The sequence below is a fragment of the Apium graveolens genome, chromosome 6 (assembly GCF_009905375.1).
Source record: "Apium graveolens cultivar Ventura chromosome 6, ASM990537v1, whole genome shotgun sequence".
Lineage (NCBI taxonomy): Eukaryota > Viridiplantae > Streptophyta > Magnoliopsida > Apiales > Apiaceae > Apium > Apium graveolens.
This window is the reverse complement of record NC_133652.1, coordinates 96,799,959-96,812,437: the sequence shown is the minus strand read 5'-3', so window position 1 is coordinate 96,812,437 and position 12,479 is coordinate 96,799,959.

Genomic DNA, 12,479 nt, shown 5'->3' with positions numbered 1-12,479 from the left:
AAATGCTATTATTAGCACAAACTTGTACAAATCGTATAAAATCAACTGTACGCTCAAAAGTCTATTGTGAGTAATGGTTAGAAAGCTAATTTCGAGATCTACGTTTTAAAATTCTCAATCGCTATAATTTTTAACTTTCCGAGAGAGATATATTTATTATTCCACCAATATTCTATGGGAGTAAAAAGAGAAAGGAAAATCAAGTTAAAAAAAGAATTAGTAAAGTACTAAATTGCCCTTGTCCTTATCATTTATAAACTCATTTATTCCCCCCTTCCTTTTCTTTCTTTCTCCCGTGAATACTTTTCTCTCTTTCTCTCTTTCTTCCTCACTCTCTCTCGGTTACTCTCTCTCTCTCGGCTCTCTTCTCTCTTTCGGTATACCTCTTGTTCCTTTGATAAATCTCACCAATTCTTCCCAAAATCTCTTGAGAAACACATATATATAAGTAGAAGAGTGTGCATATGTGTATATCCACTTGCATGTAGATGTGTATGCTCGATGTGTGTGTGTTTACCCAACAGTTTCTCGGTTCTTGTTGTTCTTGTTGATATCATCTTGTTTAAGCATGATTCTTTGCAAATGAATGGTATATGAGATATGCATGTTAGTTGTTTTAAGGAATAAATGGAAAAACGGGGGTGTCGTGGTTGGACACCCTCGAATGAGGGCACCACCGTGAAGCCACTGCCACCGGTGATGAACTCCGGTGAACCGGTGGTGAGTGATGATGCTATAACTGAGCTCTAGCATTCATAAATCTTATCTTTGGTGATTGCATGTAGTGATTTGTTTAAAACCCGAATGGGTTTTTGATTTCTAAAAGTTAATGAGTTGATTATTGTTGATTTAAATGGTTGTGGATGTTTATTCTAGGATGACGATGATGGATTAGAATGATTAATGATTTAAGGATTGAGAAAAACATTTGCATGTGTTATTTCATGAAAACCCAGAATGAAATCTTGATTTTTAGAAGATCAAAATGATTTTTAGTAATGGAAATGACTTGTTGATGTTTATCCTTGGAAATTATTGTTGGATTTTAATCGCAGCAGAGGCATGGTAAAACACACTTTTACACATAAAAAATCCAAATAAAAGCATATAAATCATGGTAAAAACATAGGGATCGATTACTAACCTTTAATATGCGATCCAAAAGCAACGTTCGGAGATCCTTAGCAGTTGCTCCTCAAACGTGAAGCACTCCACCGGTATCCACCAAGAAAACGACGTTAAGGAGGAGGAGGAGGTGGAGAGAATTAGGTTTTATAAAATTTTGGGGTTCGAATAAAAATAGGGTTTATAATAGTATATTTATAGGCAAAATTTGCAGCTGAAATTTTCCCATAAATATTATTATTATTATCCCATTTATTATTCTCATTAATAATTAAAACACCTTTTAATTATTAATCCTTTTTCTAAACACTTTAGAAATAATTCTCTCTCTTGATTTAATTTCCAAAAATTAAATCCTTTAATTTATAATATTAAGAACTTTTCTTAAGACTCAATACTCGGTTTCCTGACAACCAACCACGCGCTTCACGCGCCCCACGCGCCCTAACCCCCTATGCTGACATCATCATGACGTCATCTGATGACGTCAGCATGACGTCATCAGCGCGTGTCTAACACGTGCCGCGCGTGGCAGGCCAGCGCGTGAGCCCCACGCGCGCGTGGTCGACGCGCGGTCCTACCTCCTTTTTCAGCAGTCGCCGCCTGACAACTCTCGATTGTTGTGCCGCCGTACCTTCTCTGTCTTCTTTAATTTCCGTGCAGCATTCAACACACAGACAAGCAACAGCAGCAACAGATATACTTACAGCCATATATATACAACAGAATATACATATATATATACTTATTTAATTACGAATTTTAATTGTAACAACTTCAAAAATTCATAATAAAAAATCTATACATCATAAAATTATGAAAAAAATACCTAGACGATCTACAACACTTGTAGAACCCAGATCAATAATCAAAATTATTCTGAGAAACGATTTCTCATCAGACAAAATTAATCCATGATATAACTTGTAAAAATCATAATTAATTCATACAAGCACATAAAATTCTGAAATTTTTACCACAGATCTATATGCATACAACCTATGCTCTGAAACCACTGTTGGATTTTAATCACAGCGGAGGCATGGTAAAACACTTTTACACATAAAAAAGTCCAAATAAAAGCATATAAATCGTGGTAAAAACATAGGGATCGATTACTAACCTTTAATATGTGATCCAAAAGCAACGTTCAGAGATCCTTAGCAGTTGCTCCTCAAACGTGAACCACTCCACCGGTATCCACCAAGAAAACGACGTTAAGGAGGAGGAGGAGGTGGAGAGAATTAGGTTTTATAAAATTTTGGGGTTCGAATAAAAATAGGGTTTATAATAGTATATTTATAGGCAAAATTTTCAGCTGAAATTTTCCCATAAATATTAGTATTATTATCCCATTTATTATTCTCATTAATAATTAAAACACCTTTTAATTATTAATCCTTTTTCTAAACACTTTAGAAATTATTCTCTCTCTTGATTTAATTTCCAAAAATTAAATCCTTTAATTAATAATATTAAGAACTTTTCTTAATTAATTTATAATCAATTAAATCTCATTTAATCAATTATTAAATTTGACAATTAATTATTTATTTCATAAATAAATAGTTATTAGCCATTATTAATTAATTCCTCCACCATTAAATCATTCTCTTTTTATGGTGTGACCCTGTAGGTTCAATATTAAGCCGGTAGTAGAAATAAATAATAATAAAACTATTTTATCATTATTTATATAAATTCTCTAATTTATTAAATATGATTAATTAATTAATCATATTTATTCTACATCGTGAGGGATACTTCTCAGCATATCGCGACTATCCGGATAATACGAATTCATTGCTTAGAATACCAAGAACCTATTCAGTGAATAGTTACCGTACAATAAACTCCTTCTACCCTACAATGTCCCGATTAAATACAAGGCATGGATCTCATGTCAAGCCGATCTAATTTAATCACTTGCTTACCATTTACTATGCTTAGTTCTATGCAAATTGGAAACTCCTTTCTAATTTCATTTACTCTGGCCAGAGATTCCTGAACTAGCATAAGTGGATCAGCCTTGAACATTCGCTTCCTTCACTGGAAGGAGTAGATCCTTTATTGATCATACACTATCTTCGTGTACAAATTCCTATACCCAGTAGAGCTCTAATAATTGTCCCTGGAGACTAAGAACTAAACCAAAGCATAGTTCAGTGTACACAAGATGACTATGATGACCTCAAGTCTAAGGATACTTGTACAACTATCACTATGTGAACAACTGCTGACACGTGAGTGAACTCCATCAGTTGTTCAGCTGTGCGAGTCATGTTCAGTGAACTTATTCTATAATAAGCACCTACATACTAGCTATAGTGTCACCACACAAATGTCTATGAGAACAGACATCCTTCATAATGAAGCAAGCATAGTATATACCGATCTTTGCGGATTATTAATTACCAGTTAGTAATCCTACGACCAGGAACTATTTAAGTTTAGAGTTATCATCTTTTAGGTCTCACTATTATGATCTCATCATAATCCATAAAAAGCTTTACTCTAAACTATGGTATATCTTATTTAAACACTTAAATAGATAGGGCCCTTAATAAAAACAAAACAAGTCTTTTATTAATATCAATGAAATCAAAATAGATTACACAGGAAGTTATTCCTAAATCCTAATACATGATTGGACTTAGGACATATTCCTTTCAATCTCCCACTTGTACTAAAGCCAATCACTATGGTATCTAATACCCATCTTGTCTTTATGACGATCAAAGTGACTTTCATAAAGTAGCTTTGTGAGTGGGTCTGCTATGTTGTTATGTGTGTCAACTCTAATTCAATACAATATATGAAATGTTACCGCGCTCCCACTAACTCTTTTGTAGACGCATGGTTCATCTACGTTTTTGATAAAATCAAACTCTTTAGATTCTAATTCAATGTGCACATCTCTATGTAATAGACAAGTATTTCTTATTTCGAAATCAAAGCCCTCAGCTGAAGCACGAAACGACAATGATTTAAAAATAAGAACCACTTTCTACCATGTTGGAAGGCTATGATCGACACAAGCCCGTTGTGTCATTGGCCAATTACTACTTGATATTATTTAATTTTAGAGGGATTATATTACGTTACAATCATAATCATATTATAAAGAGATTCTTCCTTTTAAATTAAATATTTCAAATCAATAATCGATAATCAGATGATTCCAAGATCGGGTGGAGCATTGTCAAGAGGCGTCACTTAATAACCCTTTCTTACAGATAGAAATCTGTTGTTGACAGGATCATCCTTTCTCTCGATATTGAAAATTCATATTCAATTACGTGTTTCATAAACACAAGAATCTCATGATCGTATTCATAATATTTATTGTTAAGGCAAGAAACGATTCATATTCTAGATTTTCTAGAGCACGCCTTATATTGATTTAAGTTCACATAAATCTATCATCGCATGGTAAATATAGGCATATATCTCATATATAAAATTAAATAAACAAGTAAATGTAAAGTGCAATAAAGTAAATGTGTTTGGTTATGGCCCCATCCTATGTGATCTTTATCAAGCTCATGATAAAGATCAAGGTCAATCTAATATAGTGATGGAAATAAATACAACTACTTATTACATAAGTCTTCTTCTTTGTTTAGACTTCTTGTATGCCTCGTCTTCTTCTTTGTGTCACCTCCATTGGATAGCCTTCTTGAGTTTTCAATTACATTACATGATTGAAAGTAAAACTAATCTAATGAACTTACAAGAATAACTCGAGTTACATTCGAGATTTATGATTATAAAGATTGACGACATGCAAGTCGTATTTAAAACCAAAACCATTCCACTAAGGTCGAAAGGCCATAACCATCCACCATGCTCATACAACACATAAAAGCATGTTAAAACACATAATCTGATCTTAATATATCATATTATCCATGATCTAATCATAAAAAAATATGACAAAATCAGAAAAATCATAATCAAATCAGAAAAGCAAGAATCACTATTTACGGGCAGTAAACGACATCAAACGCCTTACAGACGAGTCGTTGATAGCTTTAGCTATCAGTTTTATTCCGACGCTCGTTTACCTATGGAATAGGGTATTCGTTTGCGTAAATCGGACACCAGACCCAGATTTTAGCAAATCTGCAGCAGCCAATTCAGAATCCGTCTCTAATATGATTCTCATAATTAGAACAAACATAAATCATGTATATATCAGTATATATACAGATTACATAATCATCTTATGATTATATAAATCACATGAATATCATATATTCAAAACCATACATATATAAGTATATTATATCAACATCAAATCATGGCGAATCACGTACATGCTCATATATCGAAAACAGTTAAACACATAAACGAATTAAAAACTTTTCGTAAGTAGCTCTGATGCCATTTAAGGGTTTTTAGCACATAAACGCAATGAAAACGTAAATTTAAATCTTAAAAAAAATGAAACCCTCCGTAGGATCCATGCGAAAAATAATATTTAATTCGTAGTTCAGTATGTTTACCTTAAGAAGCTTTACGTTAATGGAAAGATGGAGGTCTTTAATGGCGATCCAAAAATGATGAACGGAGATCCTTAGCAGTTGTTTCTCAAGTGTGAAGCACTCCACCGGTATCCACCAAGAAAACGATGTAATGAAGGAGGAGGAGATGGAGAGAATTAGGGTTTTGTAAATCTTTTTGGTTGAGGCAAAAATAGGGTCTATAATAGTATATTTATAGGCAAAATTTTCAGCTGAAAATTTTCCCATAAAATATTATTATTATTAACCCTTTATTGTTCTCACTAATAATTAAAACATCTTTTAATTATTAATCTTTTTTCTAAACACTTTAGAAATAATTCTCTCACTTGATTTAATTTCCAAAAATTAAATTTTTAATTAACAATATTAAGAACTTTTTCTTAATTAATTTATAATCAATTAAATCTCATTTAATCAATTATTAAATTTGCCAATTAATTATTTATTTCATAAATAAATAATTATCAGCCATTATTAATTAATTTCTCCACCATTAAATCATTCTCTTTTATGGTGTGACACTGTAGGTTCAATATTAAGCCGGTAGTAGAAATAAATAATAATAATAAAACTATTTTATAATTATTTATATAAATTCTCTAATTTATTAAATATGATTAATTAATTAATCATATTTATTCTACATCGTGAGGGATACTTCTCAGCATATCGCGACTATCCGGATAATACGAATTCACTGCTTAGATTACCAAGAACCAATTCAGTGAGTAGTTACCGAATAATTAATTCCTTCTACCCTGCAATGTCACGATTAAATACAAGGCATGGAACTTGTGTCAAGCCTATCTTATTTAATCACTTGCTTTCCCATTCACTATGCTTAGTTCTATTTAATGTAAATTAGAAACTCCTTTCTAATTTCATTCACTCTGGCCAGAGATTCCTGAACTAACATAAGTGGATCAGCATTGAACATTCTCTTCCTACACTGGAAGGGGTAGATCCTTTATTGATCATACACTATGTTCGTGTATAAATTCCTATACCCAGTAGAGCCCTTATAATTGTCCCTTGAGACTAAGAACTAAACCGAAGCATAGTTCAGTGTACACAAGATGACTATGATGACCTCAAGTCTAAGGATACTTGTACAACTATCACTATGTGAACAACTGCTGACACGTGAGTGAACTCCATCAGTCATTCAGCTGTGTGAGTCATGTTCAGTGAACTTATTCTATAATAAGCACCTACATACTAGCTATAGTGTCACCACACAAATGTCTATGAGAACAGACATCCTTCATAATGAAGCAAGCATAGTATGTACCGATCTTTGCGGATTATTAATTACCAGTTAGTAATCCTACGACCAGGAACTATTTAAGTTTAGAGTTATCATCTTTTAGGTCTAATTATTATGATCTCATCACAATCCATAAAAAGCTTTACTCTAAAATGTGGTATATTTATTTAAACATTTAAATAGATAGAGCCCGCAATAAAAACAAAATAAGTCTTTTATTAATATCAATGAAATCAAAACAGATTACATAAAAGTTATTCATAAATCCTCATACATGATTGGACTTAGGACATATCTCTTTCATATATTGCTTTGAAAAGAGTTGATTGTTATATTGTGAAGCTTAAAGCTCGTGAACCCTAATTTTAATCTGTTGATCATATAATTGGTTTCATATAGTGAAATATTGTTGCTTTCCTTTCTGAAAGATATGTTCTGATCCTTTAATGATTTGTGATGAGCCCGTAGTTGTTGTTTTTCAGCGCCAGTAGGCTTTAGGATACTTGGTCAGATGCCGGGATCCCTTTTTCATTTGTTATGTTGTATTTCAGAACTTTGTAGTGGTAGTTGTTAGAAGTTAGGGGTAGATAGGGGGATATTTTCAGGTTTTTCCTCTGTTTAACCCTGCTATATTATTGTACCTTATTAGGTCCCAATTTGTTTGTAGAAGGGGGGTTGAATGCAAACAATACCGTTTAAACGAATAAAATGCGGAATAAAAATGTGAAATAAAATTCAAGTTAAATAAAACTTTTATTAAACTTGAAAGGTGTTACAACTACGGTATCGGTTACAAAGGATTAATCTCAAATCAATTATTACAAATCTAGAATAAATTCGACATGAACTTTTTCTATTTTTGCAATTAAAAGATCAAATGCTAAATGCGATTTGAGATTAAGTTCTAGGGATTTTAATCCGCTAGATTGATACACAAGAACAAGATAAATAATTCTAGTGGATTGGATTTAACTTTTCAATCTAGAATTTTGATCTTGAATAAAGCAGATGAAAAATATAATATCTTGATTAATGTGCACAAGTCTTAATTCATTGACCTCTTTCTCAAGGTCTGTGATCTGTAAACTTAACAGTTCATTATCACGACGTGCACAATCTAAGTTACCTCTTAGATGATAAACCATTTCAGCATCAGAAAGTTTTACCTCTATTCTTGACGATGAAGCTTTTCCATCAATAGCCATAAGAGCAAGATTTCCTTCATCTTCATCTTCACTGTCAGTATCATCCCAGCTTCTTCCATTTGCCAGATAAGCCCTTTCAGAGTTCTTTCTTACTTGCTTTGGCTTCCTATATTCTGTGGCAAAGTGTCCCAACTCATTGCAGTTATAGCATCTAATGGTGCTCCGATCAACCATCCCTGTTTTGTATCCACCACTGCTGGTGTTAGAGGATGAAGATCCACCTTTCTGGAATTTGTTGTAGTTGGACTTGTACTTAAGCTTGGGATTCCTCTTGAATCTGACATGGGAGAATCTCTTGACAATTTGGGCCATTGACTCGTCTTCCAATTGCTCCAGCTCTTCCAAGGAATAAAAATCATCACTTGAATGATTTGTAGTAGGAGGATCATATTCTGCTACTAACATATTTTCCTCAGCCTTGGAATACTGTACCATTCTCTCCAATTGTTGAGATTGCTGTTGTTGTTGACCTTCAGCTACAAGTGCAGTAGATGTGCTGACCATTCTATCCTTCCCGTAGACTTCCTTCTGTTGAATCTGCTCCAACTCATAGGTTTTTAACACTCCATAGAGCCTGTCCAAAGAAATCTCACTCAGATCTCTAGCTTCTCTAATGGCAGTGATTCTATGTTCAAGATGAGTTGGCAGTGTTAAAAGGAACTTTTTGTTGACCTCCCTGATTGAATAATATTTCCCATTTATGTTCAGGTTGTTGATCAACGCATTGTACCTCTCAAACACTTCAGTAATTCCTTCTCCTGGATTTGATTTAAAATATTCATACTCAGAGGTTAGGATCTCCAACTTGTTCTCCCTAACTTCCTCTGTGCCTTCATTGATCACCTCAATAGTTTCCCACATGTGTTTGGAATCTTTACAGTTCATCACATGTCTGTTCATCAAGGGATCAAGGGAATCAATTAAAATTAATTGAAGGCTGGCATCCAAGGAGGCTTCTTCCTTTTCATCAGGAGTAAAATCTTCAGGATCTTTAGGATAGGTTCTGGCTTTGGTGATCACAACATCATCTACTATCACCTCTGGTTCAATAACCATCGGAGTTTTTATCCCCTTCTTTAACAAGTTTGAATATTTGGGATTTGCCACTTGTAAAAACAAGAGCATCTTCTTCTTCCACATAATATAATTCTCTTTATCAAATTGTGGAATTTTAACGGTTCCAACTTTTTGTGAAGTCATTATGAATTTTTGAATGAATAAAAATTCAAGGAGTTGAAAAATCACAAAAGTCTAGGATCTTGATTTGTTCGTTAATCAGAAGGCTCTGATACCAATTGTTAGGTCCCAATTTGTTTGTAGAAGGGGGGGTTGAATACAAACAATACCGTTTAAACGAATAAAATGCGGAATAAAAATGTGAAACAAAATTCAAGTTAAATAAAACTTTTATTAAACTTGAAAGGTGTTACAACTACGGTATCGGTTACAAGGGATTAATCTCAAATCAATTATTACAAATCTAGAATAAATTCGACATGAACTTTTTCTATTTTTGCAATTAAAAGATCAAATGCTAAATGCGATTTGAGATTAAGTTCTAGGGATTTTAATCCGCTAGATTGATACACAAGAACAAGATAAATAATTCTAGTGGATTGGATTTAACTTTTCAATCTAGAATTTTGATCTTGAATAAAGCAGATGAAAAATAAAATGTTGTGCCTTTGTTTTCTGATGTGTTCTCTTTTGTTGACTTGTGTTCTGTTCGAATGTAATGAATAAACTGCTTCTACTTCTTTTTAATCAATAGCCGAATAGAATGAACTGGCATGACAATCTTTTTTGCCCAGCAAGACTTTCGGTAGGACTATCTCTTTGAACTGGCAAGACAATCAGAATGAACTAGCAAGACTTTCGGTATGACAATCAATTGTCATACCGATTGTCATAGTAGTTCAAACATATTGTTTTTGCTGAAAATAAATAGATTTAAATCCTATACTAATTCTGGTAAGACAATCCTTTTAAATTAGCATGACTTTCGGTATGACTATTGATTGTCATACCGATTGTCATACTAATACAATCAGTTGTCTTGTTGAATTAAACAGATTTTTAAACCAATTTAAATTCTGAAAATTCTTAATATTAATTCAGAATTAATTAATCAATTAATTCAATTAATCAAATAAATTAATCTTTGCAGATATAATTTATTTTCTTACTTAAATTATATGACTTAATTAATTAATAGAGAATTAATACTAATCTTGAGCAGCATCCATTCTTCTGTAAATCTTCTGAAAATCACTGAAAATTATGAATCAATTCCACCACTTCAACGTTGACACTCGATGTACTGTCTGGTTCATGAGTGACTAACTTCCGTGACGTTTCTTCATGTCTTAACTTTGATACTCTGATTTTCTTCAGATTAAATCCTTGTAATTAATGATACTCTGACGAGATCTCTGTCACTTGATTAAATCCACAATCTTGATTTATATCACCGAGGCATGATCAATTTCTTGAACTTCTTCCAGTGAATAAATTCCTCAAGTCTGTAGATGAACCTTGTTTCTGAATCCTTTGACAGATGTTACTCTGTGAGATCTCTTTGACGGTAGATCCGCTATTTACTTATTACATTCTTATTTGAGTTGAGTTGAATCCTCGAATATACAAATAGGGTATGACATATGACTTACAATCTCCCCCTATTTGTTTGTTAGACAATAACACACAAATACCTAGAGGATAACTCAACTAACAAATATGAAAAAGATATAAAAAGAAATGCAAAGTAAATAGTAGAAAAGTTCTGGACTAGATTTAACATTTTCCAGATTCCAAGTAGATGTTCCTCTAGACTGAACATATCTTCAAGTAGTTCCATCTTCATTTGTACAACTACATTTCCTGTTGAGAAGCCCATATCTCTCTTGCTTCTCCCCCTATAAGAAACAACTGATTAAAGAAGATCACCTTCGTTTACCACCTCTCCCGTACAATAGGATCCGCAGATAAAAACCAATGGTACTCCCCTAACAGCTTCTTCCCTTACTAGAAAATCACCTTGTGTTTACCACCTCTCCCGTACAATAGGATCCGCAGATAAAAACAACAATGGTGTGGTATAGTGTACATATGATCTTTTTCTTCCTCCCTGCTATTTCTCCCCCTTAGTTGAGGAATCCTCCAAACTATTTCTTAAGCTTTTATCTCCCCCTTATAGAAGGAATGTATGCCGCCGTCTGAAGAAGTTCTCATATTTCACTTGGTTGGAAAAGAAATAACAAGTAGTTTCTCTATCTTCCTCACTGTGAGTGTGTGATTCTGTTTAGTGTACCTCACATGTGTTTCACTCTTCTCTCCACTCGTGTTTACACTCATTCTCACAAGTGTATCACTCCTCTCATAGCTCCAACATTCAGTTGTACCTGCAAGGAAAATCACCTTAGCCATCCTTAAGGAGGTCAAAGGTGGTGCAATGGGAGTTCGCAAATCCCTATCCTTGTTAAACTCGTCAGATGAATCTGAGTCATAATCTACAAGTTGCTAGTTTCCCTTTTAGGGTTCCAGATTTGAATTCTGGGAAGGTAAACAATGATCTAAAGAATTTAGCATAAAGATCAAAGTTCCCTTCTAATGCCTGTGAAGACATTTCCTTGTGACTCATCAGGTGATATCTGAATCAATGTCAACAAGTTGTCGATCTGCGCCTATGTCAGATCTATCCGCAGATGCATCCAGGGGATTTAAGCCTGGGGAGGTAGACACTGACCACTGATATATGGCTTTTGGATCAGTATCCTCTCCTAACACCTGTAAAGGCAATTGGTCCATTAACGAACCTTGAACAATCGAATCTGACCTTAAAATGGTCGAAACTCTTGTTTCCGTCAACTCATCCTTTGTGTGTGTAACCTCTCCTTGTGCATCAAGAATTGTTTATATTTGAAGTGGTGACACTACATCGGATACCTTGGCCGACAGGCAAATTTCAATAGACGCACCCTGTTGAGAGAAAGCTAGCAGTTGTCTCGGTTTAAATACTACTCATCTATGTAGGAGACAGAACTACTGGGTTGACTACAGAACCTTCCTTATGTGGTGCACTAAGGCACTATCTCCCTCACGCTCATTCATACTATATTTAGTGGTAAGAGAGTGTTGGTTGGTTCTGTTTTTGTGATTGTCTTTATAGTCTGGGATAGACGTTGTGGGTTTTCAACCTCATGACTGTCAATGAAAGAAAGTCATTGGAGACTGAACCTGTAACACAGAACATATGGTAATAGAGAGAAAATGATTTACAATAGTGATTTCAAAAGCTTACAAATATCTGCAACATAATGTTAACAACATATCATTGACCGATACTTGTCAAGT